The sequence below is a fragment of the Anser brachyrhynchus genome (assembly GCF_964034855.1).
Source record: "Anser brachyrhynchus genome assembly, chromosome: 7".
NCBI lineage: Eukaryota > Metazoa > Chordata > Aves > Anseriformes > Anatidae > Anser > Anser brachyrhynchus.
The window spans coordinates 41357798-41375143 of NC_137701.1; the positions used below are offsets into that span (position 1 = coordinate 41357798).

The window sequence follows — 17346 nt, forward strand, 5'->3', positions numbered from 1 at the left end:
ACTCGATGCCCGAGCCGCTCGCGGAGGGCAGGCGTCTGTTTTCTGGTTATCCCCAGAGCAAGCAGTTGTAAGTGCCTCTGTAAGACAGCTCTCCCCGTGCTGCCGGTCTTCTTGCTGCTTCTGCCAAATTCCAGTCCGGGGGAACTGTGGCTGGTGGTGCTGGAAGAAGACAACCGTGACCAGGTCTGAGGTCCTCTTGTCTCCCTGGTCTTTGTCAGAAAAATTGGTTGCCTTCAGATGCCCTTGTTTTCACACCTGTTATCCTTTGAACCCATCTGAGTACACTTTGAATATCCAAGGCAAGGCAAGGGTACCACAACGGGCAGCCCAGAGCATCCAGAATCCCAGGAGAGCAGCCACCACCGGGCTGGTTATTGTGGTATGCTTCATGTGGACGGAAAGTTAAACAGGTTCTCTACTGCCTGCTATAGATAAACATACAAAGGCAAACCCACGGATGGTTTGAGATGGACAGAGGGGTGGGAACATGGGAAACCCACGAGAAACCCAAGCAGAAGCCATCCGTGCGGCACGGGTGAAGGCAGCCCTGTGGGTCCCGCCCGGGCTCCCACCTGCAGCTGGCAGAGATGGGAGCACGGCTGCGACGGCCCCACATGATGCTGCCCCTAGCAGAAGGGCAGCCGCCGCCTGCATTAACTTCATTTCCCCAGGGGTTTTACGGTATAGCCCCACGTTGAGCCTATTGCATTAATCTGTCCTTAATGGCGCTGCACACTCAGGTATTTCATTAAGTGATTTCGCTTTATGTATGTGCTCTCACTGATGCTGATGGGCCTGAGAAACTTGCCATTGATTTCAGTGGGAACAGTCTGCTCCTCTCCGTGTGAAATGCAGTCTCTTTTCCAGCTGCTATTGGAAACAAAAATTGAGGTACGGGTTCTCTCTTCCCACATTTCCAAGCATTTACAGAGCTGTGCTGGGGCGCAGCAGTGAGCTCCGTGAAGGGGAGGCTGTGAGACAGCAGGGCGTTTTTGGAGGGGTGATGTGGAGGGGTGGAGAGAGAAAGGCGTAGTGCTGAGGGATGCGAGGGGGCCCAGGGTGCTGCGGGGATTGGGATGCCACGCACCGCTCAGCTGGAGCCTCGGCCAGCCCATCCCGTCCTCCTGGCTCTGAGCAGCAGTGGCAGCACCTCCTGGCCCTTGCCCCAGGCCCGTGGCTGCGGTCAGCACGGGAGCGAGCAGGCGGCTTGTGCAGTGCTGCCGCCCAGCAGCCTTCCAACCGCAGCCGGCCACAGAGAGAAGCAGTCATGGAATCGTGTCATTTGCTTAAATATCGCGTGGTGGGGTTAAAACACAAAAAAAGTGTGTAGTCTTTTAACATACTTTCTGATGCCTTTAATTTCCCTTACTGGTTTCAGTAATGTGCAGGTGGCAATTACACTGCTGTCTAAAATTATGGGGTTGTAGGAAATAAAGCAGTAAGCCCTTTTAGAAAACCCAGGCAGAGCTGGAGTTAGACGCAGTTACAGGCACAGAAGCAGCCCCACGGGCTGTATCTAGAAGTGCTCATCCCAGGAGTTAAACATGATGAGCTCTGAGCGTTCCTTCAAAAGAGTAAAAAAATAAAAAATCAAAGTTTTTACTAGTTTTTATTTGAAGTTTGAATTCAGGTTGCACTCAGATCATAGCATCACACTGTTCCTTGCAAGCTCTAATGATACGGTGTTTGTCTGCAAGTGATTTTCTCTCTGGAGTACATGAGGTGTGCATGACGTGTACCTTCGTCCAGCAGCTGATGGCCCCCCTGGGGTCTTCCACCCTGACAGACCAGACCTACAAGCAGCCAGGAATGCACTGGGGAGAAATTACGCCTCCCAGGGGACGCGTGGCGGGGCCAGCCCTGCCTCCCTCGCTGTTGGAGCAAGGGGCAGGGCCCGCAGGCGCCGTCCCCAGTGCCTGGCTCCAGGCTTGGCGCCCACGCAGCCGCCCGGGTGTGCGGGACACTGGAGGTTTCCCCGGGCCTGGTTCCTTCTCCAGGTTCTGCCCAGGCAAACTCTGACGGCTGCTGACAGACCACATCACGGCGCCAGCACCTCCGGGGTGATTTCCGTGTCTAAAGTCCAGGCTGGCAGGTGCTCTTGACCTTAATCCCCACGTGTCCCACTTCCCCCTCTACAAGGTGCCAATACTACTTTATTCCTGCTGTGAATACTTCGGGTGCTTAGCCCCGTGGCAGACTGCCACGCCAGCCCGCCCTCGGTCCTCCCAGCACTCGACCCCGCTGCGCTGGCAGCACTCTCCTGAGCGCAGGCTTGCGTGCAGGACAATACATCCGTCACAGCTGGCACCAAGGCTGTGCGGTGGTGAACAAAACCCACATGGAGATGCTTTGGCTCCAGAATCAGGTCAGGGCTGGCTGAGCTGGAGGTAGGGGATAACATTTAGTGAAATGGCCTCGGTTTTGGACCTTCCCTCCGCTAGCACTGCTTTACTCTTCTGTATTCCCACGGTACAACAGAGCACTGGTGGGTTTGGCTGCCAGGAAGGGCAAAGGTCCAGAGGACAGCTAAGCACAGACAATCCCGCTCTGCACTTGCGGCTGCGGGGCTGCCCTGATGCTGTGCTCTTGTTCCTACATGGACACATGCAGACCATTGCCTTTGCACAGGATGGCCTTACAGAAAGCACATGCATGCAAATATGCGCTGGGAAGTCTACGAAGAAAGAACGCAGTTTTATACTAATTCCCTTAATTTATTCACACCAAATGTCAGTGCGGTGTCATATAAAAATCTTTAATGATTTTAAAACAAATGGTCCCTGAGGCAGGAAAATAGTTATAGTGTCATTTCTAAAATTAATTTAATTCCTTTGGAATAGAAATAAAAAAGAGTGCCTGCTCAATTGCATATGCATTACAAATAGCATTAGAAAATATCTGAGGACTCACCCAGCCACGACCGAGCAGGGTTTCCCAGCCTTGCTGCCGGTCCCCTCGACATGTGGCCGCCGGCCCCTCGCTCTGCCCGCGGGCACGGGGCCGCGTGCTGCAGGCACTGCTCCCGCTGCCGCTCCGCACACCATAAAGAGCACCCGGATTAATTAGTACCTGTTATTTTCTTTACACAGTAGCAGAACCTATTTTTATTACATTTCTAAATGACTCATAATTGTGTATCTTCTTGCCATATGTGCACAAGCTCAGGACAGCATTGCACTGATATTCTGGGCCTGGAATCCTTCCTCTCCGAGCTCATGGGATGATCATATATGGTCCCGCTTTGCTGCCCACCACCCCGCTCAGATGCTGCCGTACCTACTCACCATATGCTGTGCTGGTCTCACGCTGGGGCGCTGCTGGCAGCGGCTCCGACGGGCAGCCAGCCCCCTGACCCGGGGCCGGTTCCCCGTCCTGGCTGCAGGCTGCGCTCAGCCGGTGGCCACGTGCCTTCCCGCAGGCACCAGGGCAATGCAGCAAAGGGAAGATAAGCAAATGTGGTTAGAGCTGAGCTCAACCCAAGAAACCGGTAGCAAAACCACAGTTCCTCAGCTAGAGCTGCCATACAAACCCAAGGTTTAACCGGCTGCATGGCAGCTCTACCGATCAGCTGGGACCTCTGGGGAAACACGTGATAAACACAGCATGGGCACCAAACGTTCAGGTCACATCACCACCCCCAAGCCCATGAGCTTATCTCAGAAATCAAGCACTTTTTTTAAAGATCACACTATGATACTGATTTTTCACCTGCATTTTTAGATGCTTTGTGTGCCTCACCAAGTCAGACCTTGCTGCCAGACCTCCTAAATGCCCTGAAGGAGAAGAATTTGGAGCTAATAGTCCTCCACGCTGCTTATCTGTGCCAATTGCCTTCCAGCCTCTACCCAGCCTTCCAGATCCTAACTAGGATCTAGATTTTTCCTCTTCCCCAGCCCTGAAATTAATTACATATGCCTTGGTGGTCTCTCACCGAGAAGCAAAGTAACCCTGATATTTCCTAAATGTAAAGAGTTTGTCTTTGCAACCCAAAAGAACTGATTTTCTAGCTTTTAAAATGATGGTTTTAAATAAAAGCACCATTTATCCTCTGCAGATTGGCCCTCTGAAGTCAGAAGCTCTTCTGTGCTGCCACTGTTGAAGCTGCTGATTCACCTGCTCCTTTCCTCCGCTGCTCCCACGGGCTATCTCCCCTCAGGGAAATGCTTAACAGGAAAACTAGGCGAAGGAAAATTGCACCTCGCCAGATTCTGGACAGAAGCCTAGAAGGGGCAGCGTGAGATGGCACTGCAGAAATCAGCCGCCCCTCCCCGGCAGCAGTTGCGGGGTGGCTCTGCGGGCAGGGACACCTCCCACTAGACCAGGTTGCCCAAAGCCCCATCCAGCCTGGCCTTGAACACCTCCAGGGATGGGGCATCCACAGCTTCTCTGGGCAACCTGTCCCAGTGCCTCACCACCCTCTGAGTAAAGAATTTCTTCGTCATATCTAATCTAAATCTTCCCTTTTTTAGTTTAAAACCATTCCCCTTGTCCTATTCCTACACCCCCTGACAGGTGCTCCAGCCCCTTGTACATCTTCATGGGATCAGTCAAGGATATCCCAGCCTGAGATCTGGTCCTTGCAAGACAAGGCAAAGCTGTCTGCTAGGGAAAGCAAAGGGAAGTGTTGGCTGTAGTAATTTTCAGCACATTGAATAAAGAAATGCTTCTGCTGCCTAGGAGGCAGCTTTGCTAAAAGGCTCTGTTAGTAATTCCACAACACCTGTAACTGGAGAGTTTGCTAGGGTTTTCCCACCTGTAGCTGAGATGACAAAAATGTGCAGTGCTTTCTTCCAGGCACAGAACAGTACCGTTATCCATGCTGCTGTTACACGGAGACTGAAGCCTTCATTTCATGTCCTACATGCATGGTTGCAGCATTAGACCACCTGTAAATGCAGACTGATATTAAATATAGCAACCCGCTTAGAGAAAGGTGTCTGTGATTAATAAATTGGATATTTGTTCCATAATTTCACCTTGTAAGTACATTTCTGGGAAAGCACAGGCACAGATTACTGAAGGGTAAATCTCTTCCCCAGCCTTGCCATCATGGTTGTGATCAACCCATGTATCGGGCCAGGAGAGGAGGTGGGCTGCTGAGTATTTTCTGTAAAAGTATGCTAGTAAAAACAGCAGAGCTAACCCATACCTCCCATTGACGCGAGCATCGTTATGGGCACTGACAGGGAAGCATTAGGAGTAGTACAAAGGTGGGAGATTTCCTGAAAATTGCCAGTGTGGATAATTAAAAAAATACCCAAACACATAAAATTATGTTCAGTGACTCAGTCCACACACTCCCACTCTCTCCTCCCACATGCCTTCTGATGCTCTGGGAGAAATTAAGCGCTTAAGGTTTTTTCATGTTTTGTACTTACAGCCTTGCATTTTCTCTCTCCTTCTCATCTGAGGCTACCTTCAGCATGACAGTGAGTTAGCAAACCGACTGGAGATGCCTTCACCCATCCCAGCTAACCCGAAATGCTTCTGCAGAGAAGACTCACAGCAGCACAGATGCATTTTTAAGATAATGACTTTACATTGCTTATGGTTTTATTTAAAGTACCCAATTCACAATGGGCTTTTTAAAAAACCGAGCGATCATACAATTACCAGTTCCAAGGTTCTGAACAGGGCTCAAATTTATTGTGAATTATGCTCATTATGATTTTGATGGACTTTTTGCAGAATAATGTGGAATCCTTTTGCTTGTCTCCCACCTGTGTGGTTGAAGTAGTTCACAAATTGTTTGTGTTTTTGCAGTCTGTTGCTGAATGCTTTGTTAGTGGAGATATTTTCCAGAAATGTTCTCATGGTTCTCCTGGAAAACCTGAGAAAATCACACACACCTGACGCGATGCGAGGCTCCTCTAGCTGGCATGCTGGCCTTCGCCCGGAGCCAGCTCTTCCCATAGCATCCAGAGGCTTCTGTATGAGAACAATCACATTAAAGTCAGGAACCTAGAGGGAAAGAAAAAGGGAAAATTGCTCTTAAGTACTTTAGTTTGTTCTTATTTCTTCCAAATCCATTACAATATATGCAGTTTTATTACGGAGGTAACACTATGTTTAAAGAAAAAAAAAATCCAAAAGCATAGAAGGCACAAGGTGCCTACATCTCTTTTGTTTTAATTAAGAAAAAGGTAAACAAATCTGCTTAAATATATATATCAAAGATCTGGTGTCAACAATTCAGTGTCCTTATTTCCAGCATTGCTGTGAAGTAAGTTAAATACCATGACTTTGAATTAGTGGCTGCACTTAAACTGAGGTGCCAGGTTCTAATTATTAACAGATTCGATAGCATCCATATGACAGTAGATTACATTTCAAATGGAGATTTGACATTTTAATTTCAGCTGTGCCTTTAAATTTATTCAGGTGGAAAATAGAACAAATGACCATCTCCAAATATATCATTAAGCCATATGTTCTTAGCCTGACTCTTCTTTCCTTTTAGTTTAAAAACTGGGCTAAAACGCAAGAGGACTCAGAAAAAACTCCAATCCCAGCCAGCTAAAACGCTTGATTTCACCCAAGGTGGCCACTGCACCTGGCTGCTTATCAACAGACAGGAGTTTCTGAGCTTTCGGGAAGCCTGGGGACTGGACAGAGGTGTCTGTATGCGGCAGCACGCCTTGTAGCGAGGGCATGTGTGACATGAGCCGCCGTGGTGCCAGGAGCTGGACATCTCCCACGTGTCAGGCACCTTGCACATCTTCAGCCTTCAAGAAACCTGTCTGCATAGGATGGGGCTTTCCAAGCGCTGCCCAGCTCTGAGGCACAACCTCTTCTGACTCACAGAACTCCATCGGCGGTGTCTGCGTACTTGCCTGCTAAGGACAACTGTTCCTCAGTCACAACTGTGTGATTCGCTAGTCCTTGGGACAGGCCTCAACAAGGATTTTCAAGCTCATCTCCACGCTGCAGTGAATATGCCTTGCAACAGGTCTTGTGTTCCAAGATCCTTTAAAGCATTCTTAAAAATCTGTCCCTGGGGTCATCAACTCCTTCCACACTGGCAGACCTCTGTAGGATGGGAATAATTCTTCAGACATGAACATCAGGAAGATTTGAACAAATAGCATGCTGGACAGATGATTGATTATCATTTCCAAAGCCACCAGTTCCATCTACAATATGTGCAATTCAGCAAAATAATGGGGTGATTAACAGGTCAGGGCATTAAGTGCAGGTAGCATATTAGCTGGTGACATGTGGAGGGTCAGTCAAAGACATTTGTCTGTGCATTGGAATAGGCTATTATGGCTCCACACACACAGAAGCACATAGTTTTAGCTCTCAGATCTCTCTTGAAAGTAACTTTTGCAAAAAGTCTGATTCATTTTAACCCACTGAAAAGTGGTACTAGTACTCACCCAGGAGAGCCCCCCAATCTGTCTCCTGATGGAGCCGGAGGCGTTGTAAAATTAAAACAAATTTATACTAAACTCTTAGAAAAAAAAGAAAGCTAGCTAAACTTGGGACACGTGAAAAGAGGAAAGCAGTGTTGTTTCCACTCTGTTTAACATTTTTGGACAGAGCAAGCCAACTGTTGGAAGCATGCCCAGCCACGACCTGGGAACTTGTTTTTTGCCATAGCACAGCCCTTGCTGACCTGGTGTGGGGCTGGCTCAGGGCCGGTGGTCACGGCGGGGAAGGGGCACACCGTGGGGGTCTGCTCCCACCAGGACTTGTCCCTGTGGCCGTGGAGCAGCCAGGCTCTCAGGGAGTCCTTGCACCCTTGCTGAGCGAGTCTGAGCACGGCCACGAGCGGCTCTTGCTCCAGCGCAGCACCGCACGCTGCTGCCAAAGGACAAGGCACGGGATTGCTGGGCTTGTGCCTCGGTGCCTGAAACTCCGCTGGAGTTGAATAGGAAATGACAGCGCTGGTGTAGGTACTTCAGTGTCCTGTGGAAAATAAATAGGCAATTAGAGCTGTGTTACAAAACATTCTGGGACATCCAATAACACAAATGGAAAATGTATTTCATTTACGTGTTAGCTGAGCACGGCTCACCTGGGCTGAGTCACTAGGAAATCCTGACAGACTTTCCCACACGGAGCAGGCTGCGAGGATTCGGAGTCGCTTCACTTGTTGTTTACACAGAAAGGCTGCACGGCGGTGACCAGCGCCCCGGTGACCAGCACCCCGCGCCAGGCAGAGTGCGGCCTGCGAGCCCTGCCGAGCCCCGGCCTGCTGGCACGGCCCGGGCAAGCGCCTCGGCCCGGTACCGCACCGCGCGGCGGGGGCTCTGCGGAGCCTAAGGACAACTGCTTTGGTCCCTAACGATTCTTCTAAAATTAAAGACTTTCGTCAACAGTTCCCGAGCTATTTTTGCTGTACTGCCAGGCTATAAAGAGGGCAAAAGCACCACCCTGTGGCTAGAGGAGAAATACTTTTCTCGACGAGGCACTCGGTTGGACAATCGCGGTTGTTCTTGCAGCAGCTGTTTTCTGAAAACACTGCCCATGTTCCTCGCTAAAAAGTGCGCGTACCTCCCTTGCCCAGAGCAGCATCAGATGTGCCGGGGGATGCCTGCTGGCTCCTCCAGGCTCCTGATCCTGCAATGGAAACGAGGTAAATGCATCGCGTTACTCTACGATAAACAGTATTTTCAGCGTAAGCCCTTAAATCCGGGCTCTGTCGATAGTCCACCAAAGACGTTCTCCCAAGAAGGCCCAGGGCTGGTGCCAATCTCTCAGGCTGATGCAAGCGGGTGTCCCGTGGGCAGCCCCTGCCCTGAGGCAGCTCACACCAGCACCGACGGGCACGGCTGCCTGTCCCGTCATCAGCCTTGCTGGCTGCCAAAAAAAACTCGTTGCAGTGGTTTTGCATCAGTTTCCCTGCATGTACAGCTATGGAAGATCTCGCTCTGACCACCCTCAGTAGGAAGGACCAGTTTCTCAGTTTACTACCCCTACTGCATTAAAACAACTTTAAAATATCAGGCCCTGGTTATTTGCTTCTTCCTTTCTATGCAGGGTCAGCAGAGGTGGCCTGGTGTCCCAGCTCCTTGCTACAGGCACCCGTGTGCAGTGGGGACACAAGATTTTATTTTGGATGCAGCAGAAACAAGATCAGGAGTGCATTTTCAAATAACCTATGGGCTTTTGAAATTGCTTAGGAAACCATTTTGATTGGCAAGTCTAAACAGTACATTACGTATTACTGATTACTTTCCCCAGCTAGCAATAGATTACTGATTATTTTTACTTTCTTATGCATCATGCATGCGAATCGCTCAGCAAGACAATGACAGACTGCCTTATGGCGATCATGCTGACTATCTTTACATGACATATCGTTTCATGGCCATCAAACTACCAAAACATCGTCACTCATTCTCAGGACAGGACTGTCAAGTACAATGACCGCCTGGTTACCCCGGATTTCATGGCAGGTTTTTTTAGATCGATCCATTCCTGTGACCACTCTCGTTAAAATATTATGTAAGGAACAGGCATTTCCTGCTATTAGCTCTTTTAACATTTAGAATATTTTTAAAATATTAACATATTGCACGAGCAATTGAGGACATGTAGCATGCACTGCCTAGTGTCTTCCAGGACAGATGAAGCTTAGCTCAAAGGAGCCACCGCAGCGGTGCACTGGGGTGACGTGCTGCTATACATATTTAGGGAACAGCTGGGCCTTTCTTTCCCACCTGCAGAAACTTCCAGAAGACTTTACTTCCTAAGTTACTTAAACGATTTTGCAAATTTTATCCAACATCACTCAGAGGACAGGAGAAAAATCAATCGGTGGAAGCAGAACCTCCCAAAGCGAAACTCGGCTCCTGCGGCTCGCCGAGACACAGGGCAGGCAGGAGACGCACGGTGAGGCGGCACCTCCATTCAATTCAGGTCGCTGCCCATGGAATGAAATACAGGAGCGACTTGACGAGGCAGAAGTGTGACTGCAGCCAGACAAACGTCTCCTAAACCGTGTTTGAAGACATTTGTCTCAATTCCCCGTGGCTGCATAGGTCAGCCATGTCCCGGTCCCCCAGTATTTGCTATTCACCAACATGTGTGTGCCCGGTCCTGTTCACGCAAATATTAGAGGAGCGTTGCCTTTGGTGCTAATGTCCACTTCCACATGCAAACAAAGGTATACATGATTGCACACCTATAATTCATCATATATTAGCCAGCACTTGTGATACGTTTATTAACGGTTTTAGCCCTTCAGGCAGGAGGCAGAGAAAATAATGTATAACTTAGGAGAGCAGTCAAGTACCTCAAATATTAAATAATTATTTTGAACAGGCTTTGAACACCCTACCTTGTGAGCTGAGCACATACAGAAGTATATATTTACAAAAATCTGGATCCCTTCATGCATTAATTAGGATCAGAATAAAAGGTTGAGCTTGCCTGCTAATGTATTCATGGTGGGGCTGTCATCCTTGAAATACAGAGCGAGCAGCACCGTGAAGAAATGGCTGGGCTACGCGCTGTGTGCCCCAGCCTGGGGGCTGCCTGCAGCCACGCTGGATTGCAGCAATATTTTGGGGTAGACCATGCAGATTTCAATATTTGGAAGCAAAGAGGGAGAAAAAGATGTGCCAAGTAGGCAGGGGGCTGCTGGCAGCTGCTGGGGAGGGAACAGCGCAGGGAAGTGTTGTGGTGGGTGAGATGGAGGGGTGGGAGCGGGGATGTCAGATGAGGAGTGCCTTCATCGCAGAGCAAAGCTGAGGACAGGGCCTTCGCAGCACTGATGGGTGGAGGTAAGAGGTAGGATGGCCCTGGCAGCAGGGCTTGTCAGAAAGTCTTGGGTGGAAGCTTCTCATCAGAGAGCACCCATTTGCCCCGTCCTCCAGGAACTGCTGCATGTTGCTAAAATTTAATTTAGAGAAAAAAGGAAAACCAGCCCTAATTAAATTAACATGCTTATGCCAATGTTGTTGCACCATTGTTTCTCTTCTAAATTTCCTCCTTTAATAATTCTGAAAATAATTTCTCTTGTATTCTGCTTCATGGAAACGCCTAAAAGTAATAGTTAAATTAATATATTTTGAAGTTATTCTAAATGTTTTGCTTTTTTTTTCTGGAATTTTCTTGCAAAGCTGGACACTTTTGATAATAATTTGAGCTCAAAGACATTGAAATCTCAAAATCCTCGGCAAAGGGAAGCCCTCCCCCTCTAGAAGCTGTGCTCGTTAGGCCAGCCCTGACGCGGGAGAAGCACGGGATGGTGATGCCCTGGGTACCACTTCAGCTGCGGGAGGAGAGGAGGGGCACTGACCTGGGCTGTTAGCAGGAGGGCCAGCTGGGCTGAGGACGCAGAAAGGTTGTGTACTCCGTATTTCTTCGGGTTTAGTCAGGTAGACAAGGAAAGATGCAACGCTGCCTGGCACCGGAAGAATGCCCTGAAAGCTGCCCAGCACCGGGAAGGAAAGCACGCATACCACCAAGCACAGCAAACAATGCTTCCACTCCGGTGTGGTGTTTCTGCTGGCCTCCAAACGTAAGCTCTCCTTGCCGTAGGAAGGCCAGATGTGGAAGCCGAAGTCTTTCTTTCTTAGAATCAGCAAATCGCCCTGCCAGGGCCCTGCCGCTCTCGAAGCAGCTGGTACCTGCACGGTGCTATCTGTCTGGTTTTCTTCGCAGAGAGATGTCGGGACAGCAAATCGCCTCTGCCTTCGGTGCCTGCCGCGGGTCGAGCACCGTTTCTCCATCAGGCGTGTTGGCACCTTCCCGAGCTAGGCACCAGCCGTTCCCATCCCTGCTGCTCACGCCTCCTCGCCTCCCCGGCCCAGCAGAGCCAAACGCCGCCGACCACCGACCTGCCCGGGGGGTCCCGCGCCGCGACGGCACCTCCGAGCGTCCCCAGCGCTTCGCCGACAACTTGACAAATTTCCTTTAACTATTTTGATGTAATAACGTAATTAGGTAAAAGGGTTCAGCAACCGATTGCGTTTCACTAATTTCAACCATCTGCTTCAACATTTGTTCCTGTGTGTGCCAGATTTCAGAGTGTCTTTGCTCTAATAGTAATTAATGAAACTGTTAATAAGCTACATATATCATATTATGCTGCAATAATTTATCAAAGGATAATGTTATGAGACAAATTATATATAACAATTATAGAAAACGGCTTACATTACTAAACGTTGCACACTGCTAACTAGTTTCTTTACTCTTCTCTTCTTAATGAATTCCCTAATTAATTTAATGCATACTTTATGCATAATTTGAAATTTAAAAACATCTCTGGGTCAGGTTTTAACCATCCTCTTTTACATGCTGTCTGCTTCTACAAGACACATATTAGCAAAACATGACCTCTATGCAAATTACAGAGACCCGCTGCTATTTCCATTCCCAATCCCGGCGCAGGCGCTGGGGCGCACTCCCTCCCGCGTCGGAGCCCCGACCGCCCTCGCTGGCATCCCGGCATCCACGCTGCACAGCAGCACACGCACCCGTGCGCGGCCCAGGAGAGCCACTGTGAAAGTAGGTCACTATTTATACCAAAAAAATAAAAAAATAAAAAAAAAATAAATGGCTGTTCTAATCTTTTATTACATAACCAGCTCCGTTTTGGGGAAAGCTGTTCTCAGTTATAGTTTGTGCAAACAGACATCTAAAAATAGAGCTTCTCCACCATCATACATCAAAAATCACCCTGTCCCCAGAATAATGGGGTCAGCTTAAACATCAAGACATCTTTAAAAATGGAAATGTAAAGTTTAGTGTCTTAATCTTCGGATGTTTAAGCCTCCAACACATAGTTTTCCAATATTCGCTAGTTCTCTACATCTACAGCTTGGCAGCTTTACTGCAGAACAAGACCATAAACTTTCCTTTCAGAGCCAAAGCTTCTATTCTTGTCTGACTGTAGGACTAACTATTTTGTGTTGGGATTTCAGGAAAATCACCAGCACCCCGGCATTCCACATAAATTACAAGCATACTCCAAGTTTAACGTTTCCTATTTTTTTCTTCCTGAATTTCCTTAATAAGAGATAGAAGATACCGCTGAGCAGGACCCCACTCAACCACAGACGTTACAGCGTGGTAACTTACGGACTGGACCACTAGCGAAATCCACAGAGAAGGGTGAAACTCCTTTTTGGCACACACAGGAGAAGCAGAGACTTGGCTCAAGTTTTGACACTTGTCTGTGACTTGCCAACTTACCGTAGGACACATCTGGTTTAGGTACTGCACATACCTGCTACTTCATTACAGTAACACCATGTTACACTTTATTATATGTTATTTAATAAAGGGCTGTGAATTTTGTCTAGGAGCAGGCTCTCGGCGATGCAGAGGGCAGATGTTTGTTTCTGTAGCACAAACATTTGCTGACGCACAAACCATCCGCTCTGCTCCTCATTCCAGGGCTAACTTGTTCCACTGCTCGCTATGGAAAACTTCACGGGTTCAAGTTTCTGGACGCAGCGACGCTGCGCGGACGGAAAGCAGACGCTGCGCCATGCCGATCGGCGCTCGACGGCTTTGTGCTCTCTGCAGGCTGTGATGCCTGAAGCCTCTCTGCAGGGCTGCCTGTAAATACATACAGCCCGCGCTTTAATATCGAAAGGAGAGAAGCATTTCCTCCCAGCAGTAACAACTGTTCAGTAAGCAGGAGCACCGACGTGTTTGGGAAGGGCTGCACTACGAGCCACAGACCGCAGGACAAGTATCGCATCGGCCGCCCGTGCCCCGTGCCCGCCTCCCCCGAGCTGGGGGAGCCCCTGCCCCATGCCGCGGGGAGCACGGCCAGGTCAGCTCATCGCCTGCACGTCCCCCGCGTGGATTCCTGCCCCGTTACTCACTGTCTGGAACCCAGTCCGGCGCCCCTGCCAAAACACGCTCAGCGCCTGGCCAGGGAAAGCAGGAAGCAAGGCAAAACAAGTAGCTCCGCCACGTGGTTCTCCCAGCCCCTGTGCTCCCAGATGTCCCGTATCGCACTGAACAAGGTAACAGTCTGCTGCAGCACATCCTGCTGCTGAGCCCTTCCTACCAGCCCTCCAGTGTGGATTCTCTGATGCCTAATAGTGTGGGTGAGCAGTCGCCTTTTCGTTCAGCGGGGTGCTGAGCTGGGGCTGTCTGTCCTCCACTTGAGCACCTAAGGTCTTCAAGGTACGTACTGCTCTGTCAAATTCAGTAAAGGTTAATCAGCAGATGCAAAAGCTAGCAGACCTCAGAGAAGGTGCACGGACACAGAGAAAGATTTATCATACATTCTTAATTAGTATAATTAATAGCTTATGGAACTCAATATCTTAATAAACAAACCATTCACAAATAAAGTTATTACGGTGAGTTGATTATCATTTGGTAGGCACGATTGTATTTCAGAAATGAAAACGTGATTCGTAACTGGGAACACATACGAAGGTACGGCGTGAGCTAGATGGAAAGAGCCAGAGCGCTCAGGTGGCTTTAATGACCGAGATGCCTGGGGTGCCGGGAGGAGAAGGCGGACCCGTCTCATGCACCACCGCTGAGAAATGTGTACAAAATTTAACCTTCAAATGTAGCAAAAGTGATGATAGGATACATACACCAATTTCTGAGTAAGATCCTTAAATGCAAAGTTTTCCCTTCTTCTACTGGCGTTCATGCTTATGTACATCTAAACTGCTGCTGTCCCCTTCTGTGCACAGCGCAGGGTTTCTTTAAACGAAGGTGGTTCTCAGCATGGCTTGCTTAGTGCAGTGCCCGTGTCCATATCCATGTCAGAAGTGATTAAGTCATCAAGTAATTAAGATATAGCAGATCCTGCCTTATGGCAAGAGGAAGAGCCTGATGGCTTTCTGAACTATCCATTTGCACTATTTTCTGCTATTTTCAGCCAAAAGGGCCCTTGTATTCTGCATGGTATGATTAACCACAGGGGTCTAGTCTTGCCATTTGTGGACCAAGGTGTTGTCTTCAGCTATGTTTGGTCTCTTATGCTCCAGAGCAGAAAGACAAGTTACCAAGCCAGCCTTTAGTATGGCATCATTCCTCCCCAACTGCTCTTCGGACAGTATTTTTTAATACATTAAGAAAATATTATACAGAGAGCCAGAGCGATGTATTGTAATGTTACCTCACCTTCTGGCACACCTCTGGCTGGAAAAAAATGTAGAGTTTTCATCTTCAAGTTAGCTTGCTTCTGTGCTTTTCAGTCTGACACTTTAGATTATTTTAATGATGGAGTAGCCTTGATTAAATAATTTCTCCCTACAGAAGCAGCTGTCTTGTGTCAAGGAATCTGTTCAAGTATCTGGAACGTTTATACTTGCCAAGGAGGAAAGCCAAGGTGTTGAGCTAACAGTGGGAATGCCTGACCATACCCAACCAGTGACGACTTTGTCGTAACTCAAAAAACTGAAGCTGAAGCTTGGGGAAACATTACAGACCTCCCCTTCCCACGGGTCAGACATCGTGGGGACAAGCCCAGGGGCTAGGGAAGCTTTTCCCTTCCCTTCCCTTCCCTTCCCTTCCCTTCCCTTCCCTTCCCATCACAGAGCACCCCGCAGGGTCAGAGGGGACACGTGGCCCCGCAGGGACATCGCACCACAGCAGGACCCCGAGCACTCCTGCCGCTGGGACACGCAGACAGCAGCAGCAAGGGAAGAAACCAGAATAAAAACAAAGAACTGGTGCCAGCGTGGTAAAGGAAACCACAGTCTGTGGTCTCTCTTAAATCTTTACTTCTAAACTGAAGGTATTATTTGCGTTTAATCTTGACTCAGAGCTATCCTAGTCTCAGACAGCTACTCATTTTTTCCCTTTTAACAATCCCTTTGCAACCTTATCCTTCACTCCCTCTTCCTGAAAGTCCTTAAATGTGTACCACCCGCACAAACAAATCCTGCTGAAATCAGATCTGCCTGGCACGTCTGAGTGAGCTTGCTTTACAAAGAAAAGTCTTGGAAGAACAACAGAATTGCCATTTATTTCAAAAAGGTATGCCTTAGATCTCACAATGTAAACACAGGCTGGGCTTTGAAACTACTATTTTTTCTTAAATATGAATAGGAATGCAATTTTTTTCCACTTATTTATTTCTTTCAGTATTCATATATGCACTACAGTGGGTTGAAGACTTAAAAAATGCTTTAAAAATATGTTGTTTTGTGATTTGGGATACTGTGCATTGCTCTTGAATTTGTTAATACCAGATTTTAAGAGAGCTGCAAAATATTGACTTGAGCTTTTCCCTCTTCCACATCCGTACCCATATCCTGAGTTTTTGCAAGCGGTGCCCATACACCACGAGCGGTGCCCATACACCACGAGCGGTGCCCGTACACCATGAGTGGTGCCCGTACACCACGAGCGGTGCCCGTACACCACAAGCGGTGCTCATACACCACGAGCGGTGCCTGTACGCCACGAGCGGTGCCCGTACACCACAAGCGGTCTCAGCTCTTTAAGCTGACCGTGCCTACAGGCTGCACCTGCCATGACAGCGACCGCCCAGCGCCGTCCCCGCTCGCTGGCTGCCCTGTGCATCGATGGATGCACCCAGACCCCACGCGGCACGTCTCCTGAACACCCTGGGCCCACGCAAGCCACCCTACGCGACCATCTCTGCAGAACAGCTTCTGCTGACGATTCAGCGGGCTTTGTCCACACGCAGCCTGGGGGCCTGGGCAGCGGGGGACACGAGGGGACACCGCACCCAGGCGTGCCCACAGCCGTAACCCTGCTGTGCCATAATCCACAGCCACGGCCGTGCAGACCAGCAGCACTGCCCTGGGGGTGTTTACGGAGCTCCAGGAAGCCCACCGTGTCCTCACCCGCTGCCCAGGGCAGGAGCAAGGCAGGTGCTTCCCCAGCCCTTTTTTTAGCCCAGGCTCAGCAAGCACGGCTTCTGTGCCAGCTGCCCGAGCCAGCGCCGTGCACTTGTGGCTCGCGTGCCCCGGAATTAAAGCGGCGTGGGACGAACATCCACATGTTCAGCAGAGGCTTAACCTACACGCTGCGGCGACAACTGCCACGTAAAACACACACCAGCGCTGCTCCGGGACCGGGCCGTGCCACTGCCAGGCAGAGCCCTGGCCACATCCGTGCTCCCCCCCGGGCTGCCCCGTCACCCGCCGAGCACCGGCTGCAGTACCTAAACCAGACACCTTGCATCCTGTTCCTCTTCCTCACCCGCAGAAACCCCGTGGGCTGGCCCGGCAGCGCGAGGGCCGCTTCGTGCCTCCCCCGCGAGCCGCTCCCGTGCGCGCTGCGGGAGCGCTGCGGGGAGCGGGGCTCGGCGGGGGCAGCGCCGTGCGGCCGGGCGGCGGGGGGCGGCGGGGGGCCGCGGGCCGGGGGGAGAGCTCCGGCTCGGGCAAAGCCCTGCCTAAACGGTTAACAGCCGGGAGGACCCGGGAGGTAAGAGCC

At 49.8% G+C, this 17346-nt stretch overlaps 1 long non-coding RNA gene across 6 annotated transcripts; it reads right to left on the reverse strand.

Moving 5' to 3' along the window:
- Positions 1–1593: 1593 nt before the first annotated feature.
- Positions 1594–17336, reverse strand: LOC308198182. 6 transcript variants are annotated; one of them, XR_013953705.1, is made up of 7 exons: positions 16755–17336; positions 13794–16595; positions 8021–13521; positions 7619–7911; positions 6834–7029; positions 5850–5961; positions 1594–4886 (listed from the first exon to the last, which is right to left on the reverse strand). It is a non-coding gene; the product is annotated as an uncharacterized lncRNA (long non-coding RNA). The 6 variants fall into 6 exon arrangements; XR_013953707.1 differs by having other exon boundaries at positions 8021–8565; positions 11252–13521; positions 13794–17336; XR_013953708.1 differs by having other exon boundaries at positions 1594–3408; positions 4754–4886; positions 13794–17336.
- Positions 17337–17346: the final 10 nt, after the last annotated feature.